Source organism: Chlorocebus sabaeus, chromosome 28, assembly GCF_047675955.1.
Source record: "Chlorocebus sabaeus isolate Y175 chromosome 28, mChlSab1.0.hap1, whole genome shotgun sequence".
In the NCBI taxonomy this organism is placed as follows: Eukaryota; Metazoa; Chordata; class Mammalia; order Primates; family Cercopithecidae; genus Chlorocebus; species Chlorocebus sabaeus.
Window position 1 is genome coordinate 11,135,593 of NC_132931.1, and position 16,673 is coordinate 11,152,265.

The 16,673-nt window shown below is 50.0% G+C and overlaps 1 protein-coding gene across 1 annotated transcript in view; it reads right to left on the reverse strand.

Annotated features, from left to right (window-relative positions):
- Positions 1-16,673, reverse strand: part of COL26A1 (collagen type XXVI alpha 1 chain) — a 195,626-nt gene that overhangs the window by 23,908 nt on the left and 155,045 nt on the right.

Sequence of the window (16,673 nt, forward strand, 5' to 3'; positions counted from 1 at the left end):
ATTTCGTTCACCCATGAGTCTCAGTGCCTGGCACAAAGCAGGGACTCAAAAAATATCTGACAATTGATGAACAGATAGTGAGGTGGGCCCCTGACTTTGAGAACCAGAGTTGGGCTAATAGACACAGACTGGGAAAGGGATGCCAAAGCCAGTCCAGTCGGGGTGGGGGGGAGGGCAATCAAGGAGGACGTCCTGGAGGCAGTGGCATCAAAGATGAGACCTGAGGAATGCACAGTAACTGGCCAGGTTCAGCATAGAGAAGAGCAAATGCATTCTAAAAGAAAAAGAAATGCATTCTGAAAGATTGCATTTTCCGAGGCGAGAGGAGAGTGAGAACAGGGCAGGTTGGCCAACTGGGAACACATTTGGGGGCCGCCAAGGCTGGAAAGGTCAAGGAGCTCTAACACCAGGGGCCCGGGAAGGGTTGTGGCAGTGTCCGTAGGTCACTGGAGGGTCTTAGGCGGGTGAAATTCAAGGTCAGATTTGCATTTGCAGATGCTCGCTCTGGCAGCAGAGCGTGCAGTGGGTGGAAGTGGGAGGGACTGGAGCCCGGAAGGCCCATTAGGAGCCTACTGATGCTGACCCCGCCCAAGCACACATCTCTCTGGGCTGTAATTATCTTTTAATGTCTGTCTCCCCGGAGGCCCGAGACCTGGAGCTCTTTAATGACGAAATAGACGGTTCAAAGCTGTTCTAAAGAGCTTTTATTGCTCTAGAAGTCAGGGGATGCCTGAAGTCTCTCTTTCCTCAGCTCAGTTCAAAGCCTGACCCTGCACGATCCGCATCCCTTGTTAAAGAGACGCCTAAGAGGTATTTGGGTAACTGAATAGCTCCCACTCGGCGCGCTGCGGCTGACCATGGTGCTGCTTGGGAGTGGTGAGAGCTGCAGCTCATGCGTACAGTCCACGGCCCCCCAACACTGTCAGCCTCCCCCTTGTTCTTGGAGATACCCCTGTCTTTGTTTCCGAATGCAAACCACCTTGAAATGTTCCCCGTCCTTAAAAAAAAAAAAGGCGATTCCTCTGCAACAGATGTTTGGGGAGAAACCACGGGTGGTCGGGGGAGTCTTAGACCCTGGTAATAGGTGATTGAGGCTGTACCCTCGGGGTGCTCAGTCTCGGGTCAAGAGGGGACAACACCCTACTCTCTGCTCCCCAGCGACATGTGGCCTAGCAGAGGGCCCCTCTCCCTGCTTCCCTCCCTTCTACCCCTGGCTGGCCCAAGTCAGTGATTTATAAGCATTTGTTAAGGAATAGAACTCTTTCTCCTCCATAAAACCTTGTCCGTCCCTCTGATGCATAAAACAGATTAAGGCTGAGGTATAAACACCGAACATTCAAACAACTAAAAGAATATATACAATTTTCTGACTCTGGGACCAGACAGGACTTCACCAAAGACACACGATACAGGGATGTGGCTTTCTGGTTAAACAAGGTGGATTGAACACAGGTTCCCTTCTGTTTTCTCTCAGGAAAGGGCTGATAAAGAAATAAAAAGGTAGGCCGGGCGCGATGGCTCACGCCTGTAATCCCAGCACTTTGGGAGGCTGAGGCAGGCAGATACACAAGGTCAGGAGATCAAGACCATCCTGGCTAACACGGTGAAACCCTATCTCTACTAAAAATTACAAAAAATATTAGCCGGGCGAGGTGGCGGGCGCCTGTAGTCCCAGCTACTCGGGAGGCTGAGGCAGGAGAATGGCGTGAACCCGGGAGGCGGAGCTTGCAGTGAGCTGAGATCCGGCCACTGCACTCCAATCTGGGCGACACAGCGAGACTCCGTCTCAAAACAAAACAAAACAAAACAAAACAAGAAATAAAAAAGGTATAAAATCCATAAAGCAAAGGGAAAGGCGGAGGGACCTCCTGGCAGATGAACAATGCAAATACTATTTTGCAAGCTGCACGCAGCCAGGTGCGCCAGCCAGTCTTGCAAACCCAAGGTAGGGATGGAAACTGGGAGCCACTGGCTCTCCTGGGGCTCAAGATGTCCCAGATGGGGCAGGGGAGGGAGTCCTCCCTGGAAACAGGGACCCGCCAAAGAGGAAAGATCCACTGACACTGACATTTGGAGACGTCCCTGATGAAATGGCGGAGTCCCTAAAAGACCAGCCTCTGTGAAGTTCCCAGTCAACAAGGCCCTGGCGTCCAGGGTGCTTTCAGTGCCTGCTTTTATTTTTTATTATTTTTTTTTAAGACAGAGTCTCACTCTGTCACCCAGGCTGGAGTACAGTGACGCAAACTTGCTCACTGCAACCTCCACCTCCCAGGTTCAAGTGATTCTCCTGCCTCAGCCTCTCGGGTAGCTGGGACTACAGGCACCCACCACCACACCCGGTTAGTTTTGTATTTTTTAGTAGAGATGGGGTTTTACCATGTTGGCCAGGCTGGTCTTGAACTTCTGACCTCAAGGGATCCACCCACCTCAGCCTCCCAAAGTGCTGGGATTACAGGTGTGAGTCACCGCGCCCAGCCTAGCGCCTTCCTCTTAAACTCACACAACCAATGATTCCTGCAGTGCTAAAAGAAGTCCTTAATGGGAAAGGCAGAGATCAAAATGAACAGGGTTCCATTTGTTCACCTATCTACCCACCCACCCAACGACCCATCCTACACCTCATGCTACCCCCGCCCTAAACACCCCCATCTACCCACCTATACATTCACCCTGCTCCCCATCTGTCCACCTCCTCTCCTCTACCTCCAATCATCTCTCATCTACCCGAAGGCTCTGCGGATGTTCCTGTGACTGGATGACACTGTGTCAACACTCTAATACTGGTGAGGAGAGGGGCGGGGCTGCACAGACCCGAATACCTGCCTTCAGGGTTGTTTACTTGAAAGCAGAGATCCATGGCCCCTCTCTAGTAGTTGTGTCCTGTGGGTTGACCAGGATCACTTGGAAAAAGCAAGATGGAACCTAAGTGTCCATCAGTGGTGGATTGGATAAAGGAAACAAGGTACATATACGCTGTGGAATATTACACAGCCATGAAAAGGAATGAAATCATGCCCTTTGCAGCAACATGGATGTAGCTGGATGTTGTCATTCCGAGTGAACAAACTCAGAAGCAGAAGACCAAATACTGCATGTTCTCACTTATAAGTAGGAGCTGAACAAGAGGTATACATGGACATAAAGATGGGGTATGACGATTGAAAAGTTATCTATCTGGTACAGTGCTCAACATTTGGGTAATGAGGTGGCTCACGCCTGTAATCTCGGCACTTTGGGAGGCTGAGGTGAGAGGATCACCTGAGATCAGGAGTTCAAGATCAGCCTGACCAACATGGTGAAACCCCGTCTCTACTAAAAATACAACTATTAGCCAGGCGTGGTGGCAGATGCCTAAAATCCCAACTACTCAGGAGGCTGAGGCATGAGGATCGCTTGAATCCGGGAGGCAGAGGTTGCGGTGAGCCAAGATCGAGCCATTGCACTCCAGCATGGCCAACAGAGCAACACTCCGTCTCAAAAACAAAAAACCAAAAATATTTGGGTGATGGGTACACTAGAGGTCCAATCCCTACTATTATGCATGTAACAAACAAGTACATGTAATCCCCTGAATCTAACATAAAGTAATTTTCTTTTGAGACAGAGTCTTGCTCTATTGCCTGGGCTGGAGTGCAGTGGTGCAATCTTGTCTCACTGAAACCTTTGCCACCTGGGTTCAAGCGATTCTCCTGCCTCAGCCTCCCAAGTAGCTGGGACTACAGTCATGTGCCACCATGCCTGGCTAATTTTTGTATTTTTAGTAGAGACAGGGTTTCGCCATGTTGACCAGGCTGGTCTCAAACTCCTGACCTCAAGTGATCCACCCAGCTCGGCCTCCCAAACAGCTGAGATGACAGGCATGAGCCACAGCACCTAGTCTTAAAACAAAATAACATATTTTAAAAAGAAAAGAAGGATGGGTGTGGTGGCTCATGCCTGGGATCCCCGTACTTTGGGAGGTTGAGATGAGAGGATTTTGGAGGTTGAGATGAGAGGCTTGAGCCCAGGAGTTCGAGATCAGCCTGGCTAACATAGTGAGACCCTGTCTGTACAAAAAAATACAAAAATTAGCCAGGCATGGTGGTGCGTGCCTGTAGTCTCAGCTACTTGGGAGACTGAGGCGGGAGGATTGCTTGAGTCCAGGAGCCCGAGACCAGCCTGGGCAACATGGTGAAACCCCTTTTCTACAAAAAAATACAAGAATTAGCAGGGATTGTGGCATGCCCCTGTAGTCCCAGCTACTTAGGAGGCTGAGGCAGGAGGATCACCTGAGTCCAGAAGGTTGAGGCTGCAGTGAACCATGTTGGCACCACTGCACAACAGTCTGGGCAACAGAGCGAGATCCTGTCAGAGAGGGGAGGGGAAGGGAGAAGAGGGGAGAGGAGGGGAGGGGAAAGGAGGAGAGGGGAGGAGAGGGGAGGGGAAGGGAGGGGATGGAAGGGGAGGTGAGGGAAAAGCACCTCTCCAGCCACACAGGAAGACACCACTCCACCCTTGGGGCCTGAGGGAAGAGGAGGAGGAGGTGGACATGGGGAAGTTACAAATGACAGCCCTGGTCTGTCCAGGAACTCCGGGCAAAGTGCACAATCTGAAGGCTTTTAGGGGCCTTGAGCAGAGCGTTTCCAGGGCCTGGGGCAACAATTAGGACCTGCAGGTCCCTCCCCCTGCAGGGGGAGAAGGTCAGTGGACGGAGGGAGAGGCCCGGCTCTCGTAAATACCTATTTCTGGAAATTGTGTTGGGCCTGGGCCCAGTTTTCTCTGGCACTGGGCACCCTGCTTGGCAGGTGAGGAGCAGCTTGGGCAACGGTGGACATGAGGGTTGTGGGGTGGGTCCAGCTCCCCAGCTGTGGTGAGGCCCAGGAGGCCCAGCCAGCTCTGACTCGCCACACCACCCCCATCCCCGGCAGGCCCTCGAGAACCGGACAGGATTTTCATTCCCTTGGCGTCTGTCATTGACAGGCAATTAAAGCATGTTTGTTTAACTTTCTCTGATTAGTCACTGGAGTGCTGGAAACATGGAAATACTGAGGGGGGTGCTGATCCTGTCCCCTCCTGGCTCTGACTGGAGGAGGCCCTGCCTGAACTACCTACTGTGTGGTCTCTAACCTTCTGGGATTATGAAGAGTCCCACGTGTCCTGCCCCTTTGAGAACACACTGGCCCTGGAGCACCTGGGGCCACAGTGCCTTTCCCAGTGTCTAGGACCCATGCGGGGAAAACCTTTGCCGATAGGTGTATGTTGGAAGTGTCAGCGTACCAGGCAAACCATTGTGTGTTTGTGGATGCAGAAGCACATGTGTGTGAAACAGACAGGCTGGACGCAGTGGCTCACATCTGTAATCCCAGCACTTTAGGAGACTGAGGCGGGCGGATCACAAAGTTAAGAGATCAAGACCAGCCTGGCCAACATGGTGAAACCCTGTCTCTACTAAAAATACAAAAAGAAAATCAGCTGGACTTGGTGGTGGGCGCCTGTAATTTCAGCTACTCGGGAGGCTGAGGCAGGAGAATCGCTTGAACCTGGGAGGCAGAGGTTGCAGTGAGCCGAGATTGCGCCACTGCGCTTCAGCCTGGTGATAGAGCAAGACTCCATCTCAAAAAGGGAAAAAAAGAAAAAGAAAAAGAAAAAAGAAAAAAAAAGAGAAAGAGACAGACAGAGACATAGAGAGAGAGCAGGCCAGGTGGGATGGCTCATGCGTGTCATCCCAGCACTTTAGGAGGTCAAGGTGGGAGGATAGCTTGGGCCTAGGAGTTCGAGACCAGTCTGGGCAACATGGCAGGATCCCGTCTCTAGAAAACATTTAAAAATTGGCTGGATGTGGTGGCGTGTGCCTGTAATCCTAGCTACTCAGGAGGCTGAGGTGGGAGGATTGCTTGAGCCTGGGAGGTGGAGGCTGCAGTGAGTTGTGATTGCGCCACTGCACTCCAGCCTGGGCTGGAGATGCAGTGTCCTTTTGAGATGCTGTCTCAAAAGAGAGAGAGAGAGAGAGTTGATTGTGTGGTGTGTTCATTGTAAAGAGAACTATAGACACCTGGTTCTAAGTCGGCCAGGAACTCGCTGTGTGGCTTGAGACGCCCTCTCTCTCTCCACACCTCAGTTTTCCCATCTATAAAAGGGGTTTACACTGGATCAGCTCCAGAGGCCTCAGGCTCCAGGACTCTTCACTCTTGCCACTGGTGACCTTCTCCTCGGCCTCTTACTTCCGGGCTCTGCCCACCCACTGCAGGATGACAGTTGCCAAATCCAGCTGCCATCTGCCTTTGGTCAGCATTGCTCCTGTTGATGGCTCTGCTCCCAGAATGCAGGACCCGCCTTCCAAATGAGGCTGGATTCCCAAGGCCTGGGCCCTGAGAGGGGATTTGCAGATAGGGCAGGAGTTGGTTATTGCAGGGAAATGTAAAGAGGCAGCCGGAGTCTACTTGGGCCACAAGACACCAGTGGGAGGCAAGGCACATGGATGGTCCTGTCCCCAGAGGCCCGGCTCCCTCTGTGAGAGATCTCAGAGAGTGGTCTGCAGGCAGAGGGCATGTGCAGGGTGGGTGTCCCCAGTAGGCCACCCCAACCAGGGCCCAGTTGGAGGAGATCCTAAAAATCTACCCAGAAGGCTGGGCCTGATGGCTCATGCCTATAATCCCAGCATTTCGGGAGTCTGAGGAGGGCGGATCACCTGAGGTTGGGAGTTCAAGACCAGCCTGGCCAACATAGTGAAATCCCATCTCTACTGAAAATACAAAAATTAGCTGGGTGTGGTGGTGGGTGCCTGTAATCCCAGCTATTCGGGAGGCTGAGGCAGGAGAATCGCTTGAATCTCAGAGGCAGAGGTTGCAGTGAGCTGAGATCACGCCATTGCACTCTAGCCTGGGCAACAAGAGCGAAACTCCATCTCAAAAAAAAAGAAAAATCCATCCAGAGAACTTTGACCCCAGCCAAGACTCCCGGACCCCGTTAGGGGAAGAAAACTCCAAGGAGGTCACTGGGGTCAGTTGCTGTGGGGATGAGGTTGGGAACAGGCCAGTTAGGTTGGCCGTGAGTGCTCACAGGGGACCACAGGAATAAGGAAGTCCACAGTGGACTCAGTTTCCCCAATGTGACAGAAGACAGAAGACAGAAAACAGCTAGACTGAGCCTAACACAAATACATCAGGCACCTTTCCATGCTACAATGCACAGGGTCTTCCCACTCCACTCAAGAGGTCTGTTTCAGGACGCACATTCTTTCTGGTCTCCCTCTTCCCCCTTCTGGAGGTCACTAAGGGCCTTCCTCTACTGGTCAGACTTTGGTCACCTCACCCTCTGCTAGAAACACGGAACAGCCCCCACTGGCCTGAGGAAAAAGTCCTTGGCATGGCTAAGCTTAGTGCCCCTGTCTGCCCTGGTCTCTCACCATCACACCTGCCAGCCAGGCCAGTACCATAGTGAGGCCACACCCCATCCCACCAGGCCACACCCTCCCAGCTAGGCCATGGCCCCTCCAACCAGGCCCATTCCCTCCAGCAAGGTCACTCCTCCTCTAGCCAGACCACACCTCCTCCAGACAGGACATGCTCCCTCCAGGCCAAGGCCCCAACTAGGCTACATCCCCTCTAACGAGGCCACACCTCCTCCAGCCAGACCATTCCTCTTTCAGCCAAGCCATGCTCTCTCCAGCCAGGCCATGCCGCCTCCAGCCAGGTCATGCCCCTCCCGCAGGCCACACTCTCCCAATTAGACTATGCCCCCTCCAACCAGGCCACATCCCCTCCAGCAAGGCCACACCTCCTCCAGCCAGACTATTCCTCTTTCAGCCAGGCCATGCCCACCAGTCAAGGCCACGCCTCCTCCAGCCAGACAACACCCCCTCCAGCCAGACCACACCTCCTCCAGCCAGACCACGCCTCCTCCAGCCAGACCACGCCTCCTCCAGCCAGACCACACCTCCTCCAGCCAGACCACGCCTCCTCCAGCCAGGCCATGCCCTGGAGCATTCCCCAGTCTCCAACCTTTGCACACATAGTTCCTTCCTCTGGACAGTCCTATTCCCTACCTCCCCCTCTGTTTCGCAGTTCATCCTTAAAAACGCAGTTCCGGCTGGGCATGGTGGCTCATGCCTTCCATCCCAGCACTTTGGGAGGCCGAGGCGGGCAGATCATCTGAGGTCAGGAGTTCGAGACCAGCCTGACCAACATGGTGAAACCCTGTCTACTAAAAATACTCGGGAGGCTGAGGCAGGAGAATCGCTTCAACCCAGGAGGCAGAGGTTGCAGTGAGCCGAGATCGCACCATTGCACTCCAGCCTGGACAACAAGAGCGAAATACCATCTCAAAAAAAAAAAAAAAAGAAAGAAAGAAAAAAAAAAAAGAAAGAAAGAAAAAGAAAAGAAAGAAAATGCAGTTCTGCTCGGGCTAAAAAAGATACCATGGCAAATAGGAGGGCAGTATGGCCTACTGTAGCCGTTCCCAAGGAGAGTGGCTGGATCCCCATTATCAAAATCCCATTAAGAGGTGAGTCAACCGGGTAGCATCGGGGTGTCAGTGTAAAGGCTGGACTGCCATGTAGGGGAGGGATCAAAGGAAGAAAGTCTCTAAACGTTTTGGTCACTTTCTAACTTAAATAAGAATGAAGTCAGAAGCCGGGCTCGGTAGCTCACACCTGTAATTCCAGCACTTTGGGAAGCTGAGGAGGGTGGATCACGTAAGGATCCATTGAGACCATTCTGGCTAACACGGTGAAACCCCGTTTCTATTAAAAATACAAAAATTAGCCAGGTGTGGTGGCACACGCCTGTAGTCCCAGCTACTCAGGAGGCTGAGGCAGGAGAATTGCTTGAACCCGGGAGGCACAGGTTGTAGTGAGCCGAGATCATGCCACTGTACTCCAGCCTGGGTGACAGAGTGAGCATCCATCTCAAAAAGAAAAAAAAAAAAAAAAAGAATGAAGTCAAACTGTGGATACTGAGTGGGAACTTACCTCAGCACTTTTGCCCCACCTGGCTCTTAGAAAGCTGGCATCAAGGGCCATGCCACACACTCACAAATCGTAAGATTCATAAGATTCTTCTCTGGGGCACCAATTCTCAATGTGATATGAAAGCAAGTGCCTGGACCATGATGGGCGTGGACAAAGTCTGTCTATAACCCTGGATGTTCTGCTAACTTGGCTGGCAGAGTCTTTGTCTTTCTCCCGCTCTGCCTCCACATCCAACCCTTATTCAAGGTTGATGCATCTTGCACCATGATTGGACCACAGGCCAAAGCATCTTTCCCTCAGCAAGATCTAATGAAAAACTACTATTATGGAATTATTAAGTTAGTTTAGCAAGATGGCTGGAATACAAAGACAGTTTATAAAATTCAACCATATTCCTACATACAACAAGCAAATAGAAAATGAAATTAAACGATACCATGTACAAAAGCATCATAAAGTATGAAATTACATAGGACTGAATCTACCGAAAACTATAAAACATCACTGAGAGAAATTAAATAAGAACGAAATAAATGGAAAGATATACTATGTTCATGGATTGGAAGACTCAATATTATAAAGATGTTAATTCTCTCCATCCCAGTAAAAATTGCAGCTGCTGTGTTACACTAGTATATTGAACATGTCAGTGTCTATACTAGTTGGTTGGTGTGTTACGCTGGGACATCAAACATGTCAGGTTTACACCACTGGAAACAACAGAGCATTTTCTGGCTGTAGGTGCCTGATAAATTGTCTTGATTTTCCTTTGTAACTCAACTGTATAGAAGGTTTTTTCCCTAACAGTGGGGGAGTGTGGGTGATTAATCATTGATGTCACCGTAATAGTCTTTTTTTTTTTTTCTTTGAGGCAGAGTCTCGCTCTGTCACCCAGGCTGGAGTGCAGTGGTGCCATCTCAGCTCACTGCAACCTCTGCCTCCTGGGTTCAAGCACCTCTAGTGCCTCAGCCTCACGAGTAGCTGAGATTACAGCCGCCCACCACCATGACCGGCTAATTTTTTTGTATTTTTAGTAGAGACAGGGTTTTACCATGTTGGTCAGGCTGGTCTCGAACTCCTGACCTAAAGTCATCTGCCCGCTTCAGCCTCCCAAAGTGCTGGGATTACAGGTGTGAGCCACTGCACCCAGTCACAATTGTTGTTTTTGAAAATAAATTTGCATATATACACATATATCTTCTTCTCAGTTGATCTATAGAGTCAATGCAATCCCATTCAAAATCCCAGTAGGCTTTTTTTCTTTGGTGCAAATTGTCAGATTGATTCCAAAATGTATATGAAAATACAAATGTCCAAGACTAGTCAAGGCAGTCTTGAAGAAGAACAAAAATGAAAGATTTATACTACTAGAATTGAGACCTTGTTATAGAACTACAGCACTTAAGACACTGAATTATTGGTGCAAAGTTAGACAAATAGATCTGCATTTACACAATCACTGGGCTTATGAAAAAGGTACAAATGCAGTACAGAAGAGAAAGGATAGACATATCAATAAATTGTGCTGGTCAACCTGATATCCAAATGGAAAAGAAAAATAAAAGAATCTGACCCCTAATCCACACCAAATACGAAAGTCAATTGGGTTGTAGATCTAAATGTAAAGGGTAAAACAATACAACATTTAGAAGAAAATGTAGGTGACTACCTGTATGACCTCAGAATGGAGTTCTTAAGCAGGATGCAAAAAGCACTCCCATTTTTAAAAATTGATAAAGTAGACCACATTAAAATTAAGAATCTCTCAGATTGGGTGCAGTAGCTCACTCCTGTAATCCAAGCACTTTGGGAGGCCAAGGTGGGTGGATCACTTGAGGTCAGGAGTTTGAGACCAGCCTGGCCAACATGGTGAAACCCATCTCTACTAAAAATACAAAATTAGCGGGGTGTGGTGGCGTGTGCCCGTAATCCCAACAGCTCGGGAGGCTGAGGCAGGAGAATGGCTTGAACCTGGGAGGCGGAGGTTGCGGTGAGCTGAGATCATGCCATTGCACTCCAGTCTGGGCAACAAGAGCGAAACTGTCTCAAAAAAAAAAAAAAAAAAAAAAAAAGAATTTCTTTTCATCAAAAGATGAAAAGACACCATTAAGAGAATGGATGAAGAAGTATATCACCAACTGGAAGAGGATTCTTGGACTATGTATATGCACAAAATAAGAGCTCCAAACGGTCAATGATCATATGAAGAGGGGGTCAAGTTCATTTGCCATATCAGGGAAATATAAATTAAACCACACTGTGATACTCCCACATACCCACTAGAATGGCTGATGTTAAGAAGACTAACAGTTACTCTTTTTTTTTTTTTTAACAAAGTATTAGAGAAGATGTGGAGCAACTGGAACTCTCATACACTGCAGGTGGGAGTATCAACGGTACAATCACTTTTAAAAACACTGTGGCAGTCTCTAATAAGGCTGAATACAAGCCCACTCTACGACCAAACAACTCCATTCCCGGATATCTCCTCCCTTCCCATGATAACACCAGCCAGGATATAATAAACTTCAGCATCAAACGTCTTCCTGATCTCTCTCTTAAGTCCCTGCTACCCCAGTGGAAGCCCCTTTCTGCTTTATCTAGGCTTAGTGGAAATGGGAAATAGTTGCTGGGGGCTGCAGCAGAAGCTGTTCCCAAGCACGGTAAGGAAGCCTCACCAGATGCCTGATTTTGATCTTAGACTTCCCAGCCCCCAGACCTGTGAGGAAATAAACTTCTGTTCCTTATAAATTACCCAGTGTCCAATATTTTGTTCTAGTAGCACAAAATAGACTGAGACAGATGGTTATACGAAAAGTTATCCCATCCAGAGGGCTAAGTGCTGTAAGCCAGTTGGGCACAGGGTGCACGGCAATTGGCGACAAGGTGGGTGCCTACATTCCTTTGGAGTGGTCAAGGAAGGCTTCCTGGAGGAGGTGGTGCTTAAGTAGGAGACAGCTGACCAATGCAGGTGTGAGAGAGGGTTGGGAGCCACTTCCAGATGAGAGAACAAGATATGCACGAAATTCATTCACAGAATGAATAAATATGTTCACCGAAAGGCATGCAGAAGAATGTTCATGGCAGCAGTGCTCAGAATAACCCAAAATTAGAAACAACCCAAATTCCTATTAATGGCCAACTGGATAAATAGATTGTATATTCACAAAATGAAATGCAACACAGTCATAACAGTAGGCAAACCACACGCAACAGTGTGGACAAGTCTCACAGAACATAATGTCAGGTGAAAGAGGACAGACTCAAATGAGTGTCTACTGTCTGATTCCATTTATCTGAAGTTCAGAAACAAGCAGAAGAGTCTAAGGTGTTGGAATTCAGGTGAGTGATTCCCCGTGGGGAGAGTCACGATTGAAAAGGGCAAGAAGAGGGCTTTCAAGGTCATGAGAACGTTCCTTGTTAATGTGGGTGTTGGTTACACAGGCATGATCGGTCTGTAATAAACATGCCAAAGTGATCTCTTAATTGTCCTAAAATGCCAATCCAACCTTGTCACCCTATGTGCTGCTGCTGTGGGCTACTTGCCCTGCTCTGTGCACCTCTTGCTCTCCTAAGCCTTTACCAGTCTTGTACTCTCATCTAGAAATGGCCCCCAACCCTCCCTCACACCTGTATTGGTCAGCTAGCACCACCTCCTTCAGGAAGCCTTCCTTGATCACCCCAAGGGGACTTAGGGACCCACCTTCTCACCAACTGCCACGCACCCTGGACACAACTGGCTGACAGAATTTAGCACCCTGGATGGAATCACTTTTTGTATATACACCTGTCTCAGTTTATTTTGCATTATGAGAACCAAATACCTAAGATTGGGTAATATGGTTTAGCTCTGTGTCCCCACCCAAATCTCATCTTGAATTGTAATCCCCATGTATCAAGGGAGGGACATGGTGGGAGGTGACTGGATCATGGGGGTGGTCTCCCCGTGCTGTTTTTGTGATAGTGAAGGAGTCCTCATGAGATCTGATGGCTTAAAAAGTGGCAGTTTCCCCTGCACATGTTCTCTCTCCTGCTGCCTTGTGAAGACATGCCTTGCTTCCCCTTTGCCTTCCACCATGATTGTAAATTTTCTGAGGACTCCCCAACCATGTAGAATTGGGAGTCAGTTGGGCCTCTTTTCTTTGTAAATTACCCAGTCTGAGGTAGTATCTTTATAGCAGTGTGAAGACGGACTAATACGCTGGGTAATTTATAAAGAACAGAAGTTTATTTCCTCACAGCTCTCGGGGCTGGGAAGTCCAAGATCAAGATCAGCCATCTGGTGAGGCTTCCTTACCGTGCATGGGAACTGCTTCTCCCTGCAGCCCCCAGCAGCTGTTTCCCATTTCCACTAAGTCAAGAAAAAACATTAAGGGGCTTATAGAGAGAGTCAGGGCCCTGCTGCTGGGGAAGGAGCACGGCAGGGGAGCAAGAGGAAGACCACTCCACATGTCCACCTGCTGGAGCAAAAACATGCAAGAACACGGGTGTGTGTGTGTGTTTGTGTGTGAGTGTGTGTGTGCTTGTCTACTTGGTTCTCTTACTCCCACCTTTGCCTCCTGAGTAGCTGGGAGTACAGGCGTGCACCACCATGCTCAGCTAATTTTTAAAAATTTTTTTTGTAGAGACGAAGTCTCACTGTGTTGCCCAGGCTGGTCCTGTCTCCTGGCCTCAAGCAATCTTCCCACTTCGGCCTTCCAAAGTGTAGGGATTACAGGCATGAGCCATTCTGCTTGGCCAGTTCTTCAGTGAGTCTCTCTCCAAAATGATTTGACTATAAAAGCCTCTGCTATCAGGAGGCTGGGAGGGTCCCCGAGGTCCCCATGTTCTGCACTGTCTCTGGCTGAGCTACCCTGCCTGCCCCAAGCAGGTGTTGAGTGGGCTTGACTCAAGAGCATACCCTGAGACCTTCAGACCCCATCTTCAGCTTATGATGCTCTTGGGGGACTTCTGGACGTAGCAGTGGTGGTCTCTACTCAGCATGCACGCAGAGAGCTTGTTCCTTCCTGCACATCCTCCTGGATAAACAGCTGAGGATAAGGGCACACCCCGCAGGCTGAAGGTAAAGATCTGGACCAGGCAATAGACCAGGGGATTATTGCCCTATTTTATTGTGGAGGAAAACTGAGGGCCACTGAGAGAGAGCAGATGAGCTGAAATGGAACCAGGGCATCTGGCTGCTCATCCTGTAGACCTGCCTGGACCAGAGGGCCTGGGATGCTTCACGGGGGATCATGTTTCACCATGGAAGCTTGAGAACAAGCCGCCGTGATGTGATCCATCTGCTCTCAGCAAGCAAAACTCAGCTCCTTTTCCCGAGGAGAGAGGAGGGAACACTGGACGCCCAGATGACATGACTTCTAGCTCCAGTAGTTACTGTCTCAGAATGATGAGGTTGAACGGGCTTTAAAAGAGTGTCCAGGTGGTCCCTGCCTCTGATCTATGGGTAGCTGAGGCATAGAGAGGGCTGTGCTCTGCCAGAGGATGCACGCTGCAGTTCCCAGTGCCTGACTCCACTCCCTGTTCAGTGGCCCCCACCCGGTAGTGGCTGAATGGGATCTCAGAAAGTGCACACGCACAGAGCAGGAAGCCTGTCCCCTCGGCAGCCTGTACAGAGTGCCAGGGAACCACCAGCAGGGCCTGGCAGCCTCTCCTTCTGCAGCTTCCTAATGCTCATTTTGGTTCCTTTTGTTGGAGAGGCTGAGGCGGGATGATCGCTTGAGCCCAGAAGTTGGTGGCTGCAGTGAGCTATGATGGCACCACTGCACTCCAGCCTGGGCCACAGAGCGAGACCCTGTCTCTAGGGGGGAAAGAAAAAAGAATTTGTGGCTCCTGATTGCTTTAGCCACCTTGGAAACCTCGGGAGTGAGTGAATTAGAACTGTAACATGCGGGACATCTCCCAAAAAGGTGCATGAGCATTAGTGCCTGGATCCTGACGCCTCCTGGGGCCATGTCTGTACCTGTGTCACCTGCCAGACAGACGACCTGGAGATGAGTTTAGCTCACCTCTTCTGGACAGGCAAGTGTAACAGGTCATGGAAGGTCTGTTTGATTGAATTAATATATTAATCTATCAGCAGCACTGTTCCATAGACCAGCTTTTCTTCAGACCAGCCATGAATAGGAGACGTCCCCAGAATCAACGGTGTGAGTATGGAGGGACAAGAATCTTTCAGGATTAAGTACTTCTTGGTTCTCCATTGGGGACAGATTGGGGTCCCCACAGCTGGGGACTCTTGGAGAAGGGCAGCTGGGTTACAATTTGCTCAGTGGAGGGATTTCAAGTCTTCCAGGAATGTCCCTCAGGACTTGACAGGGATTTCATCACAACAGAAATAAGTGATCAGTTCCAGCAGTTGTCTGGGGGAGCGAGGATACCAGGAGAGGGGAACATTGCTGTACATGTTTATCTTGCCGGTTTCAGCGATTCAATTGCTTCTCTTGGGTGGATTTCTGAAGATCGCATTGTTCATCTGAAGTTATTGCTTCAAGTGCTCTAACCCTTTTTTCCTCATCCAGAAAGAAATCATAAATAACTCCAGGGCCCCGCAAAGCTGGCAGCTGGCCCCGCCCGGGCCTGAAAGATGACGCCAAGTACAGGGGGAGATGAACTCTGTGGTTCCTGACCCATTTGGACACGGGGAGTTGGCGCTGCCATTGCTCTTCATCACTGGGAAAGAATTTGTCGTAATGGTGCTCCAAGCCCAAGGTCAAGGTTCAAAGGGTCATGAAACAAAGCTGGCAGCCTGGGAGCCTCCAGGCTGTGGTGGGGTGGGGAGCGGCCTGACACTGCCAGGCACTCTGAACCCCAGAGGGCTGAGAGGGGCACCCACAGCCTTGGGACTAAGTGAGGCCTCATCTTCCCGTAGCACCCACTGGTCAAGGCTCAGGAGGAGGCAATAACCTCTCAAGGAACAGACGAGGTTCCTGAAAATACAGCAAGACACAGGCAAGGTCCTCTGGCCATTGGGGCTTTCAGAGAGAAATGGCAGCAGAGTTTTAAAACCTAAAGACAGGCTGGGCGCAGTGGCTCACACCTGTAATCCCAGTACTTTGGGAGGTGGAGGTGGGAGAATCTCTTGAGCCCAGGAGTTCAAGACTAGCCTAAGCAACTTAGCAAGACATTGTCTCTAACAGTTTTTTAGAACCAGCTAGGCATGGTGGTGCATGCCTATAGTACCAGCTACTCGGGAGGCCGAGATGTGAGGATCACTTGAGCCCAGGATCATCGAAGCTGCAGTGAGCTATGATGGCGCCACTGTACACCAGCCTGGGAGACAGAGCAAGACCTCATCGCAAAAAAAAAAAAAAAAAAAAAAAAAAGCAGGGAGAAGGGAAGCTTCCCTGACGGCAGGGGTGAAGCCTTGGAGCACCCCCACCCCATCTTCCAGCCCAGCTATCTTCTATCTCCTGGGCTCAAGATGGGCAAGAGATGGTGATATGGTTTGGCTGTGTCCTCACCCAAATCTCACCTTGAATTCCCAGGTGTTGTAGGAGGGACCCGGTGGGACCTAATTGAATCATGGGGCAGGTCTTTCTCGGGGAGTTCTCGTGATAGTGAGTAAGTCTCGCGAGATCTGATGGTTATATGAAGGGGAGTTTCTCTGCAACCTACGCAAGCTCTCTCGTGGCTGAGGAAGCCTCACAAACATGGCGTAAGGCAAGGAGGAGCAAATCACCTCGCCGTGATTGAGAGGCTCCCCCAGCCACGTGGAGCTGTAAGT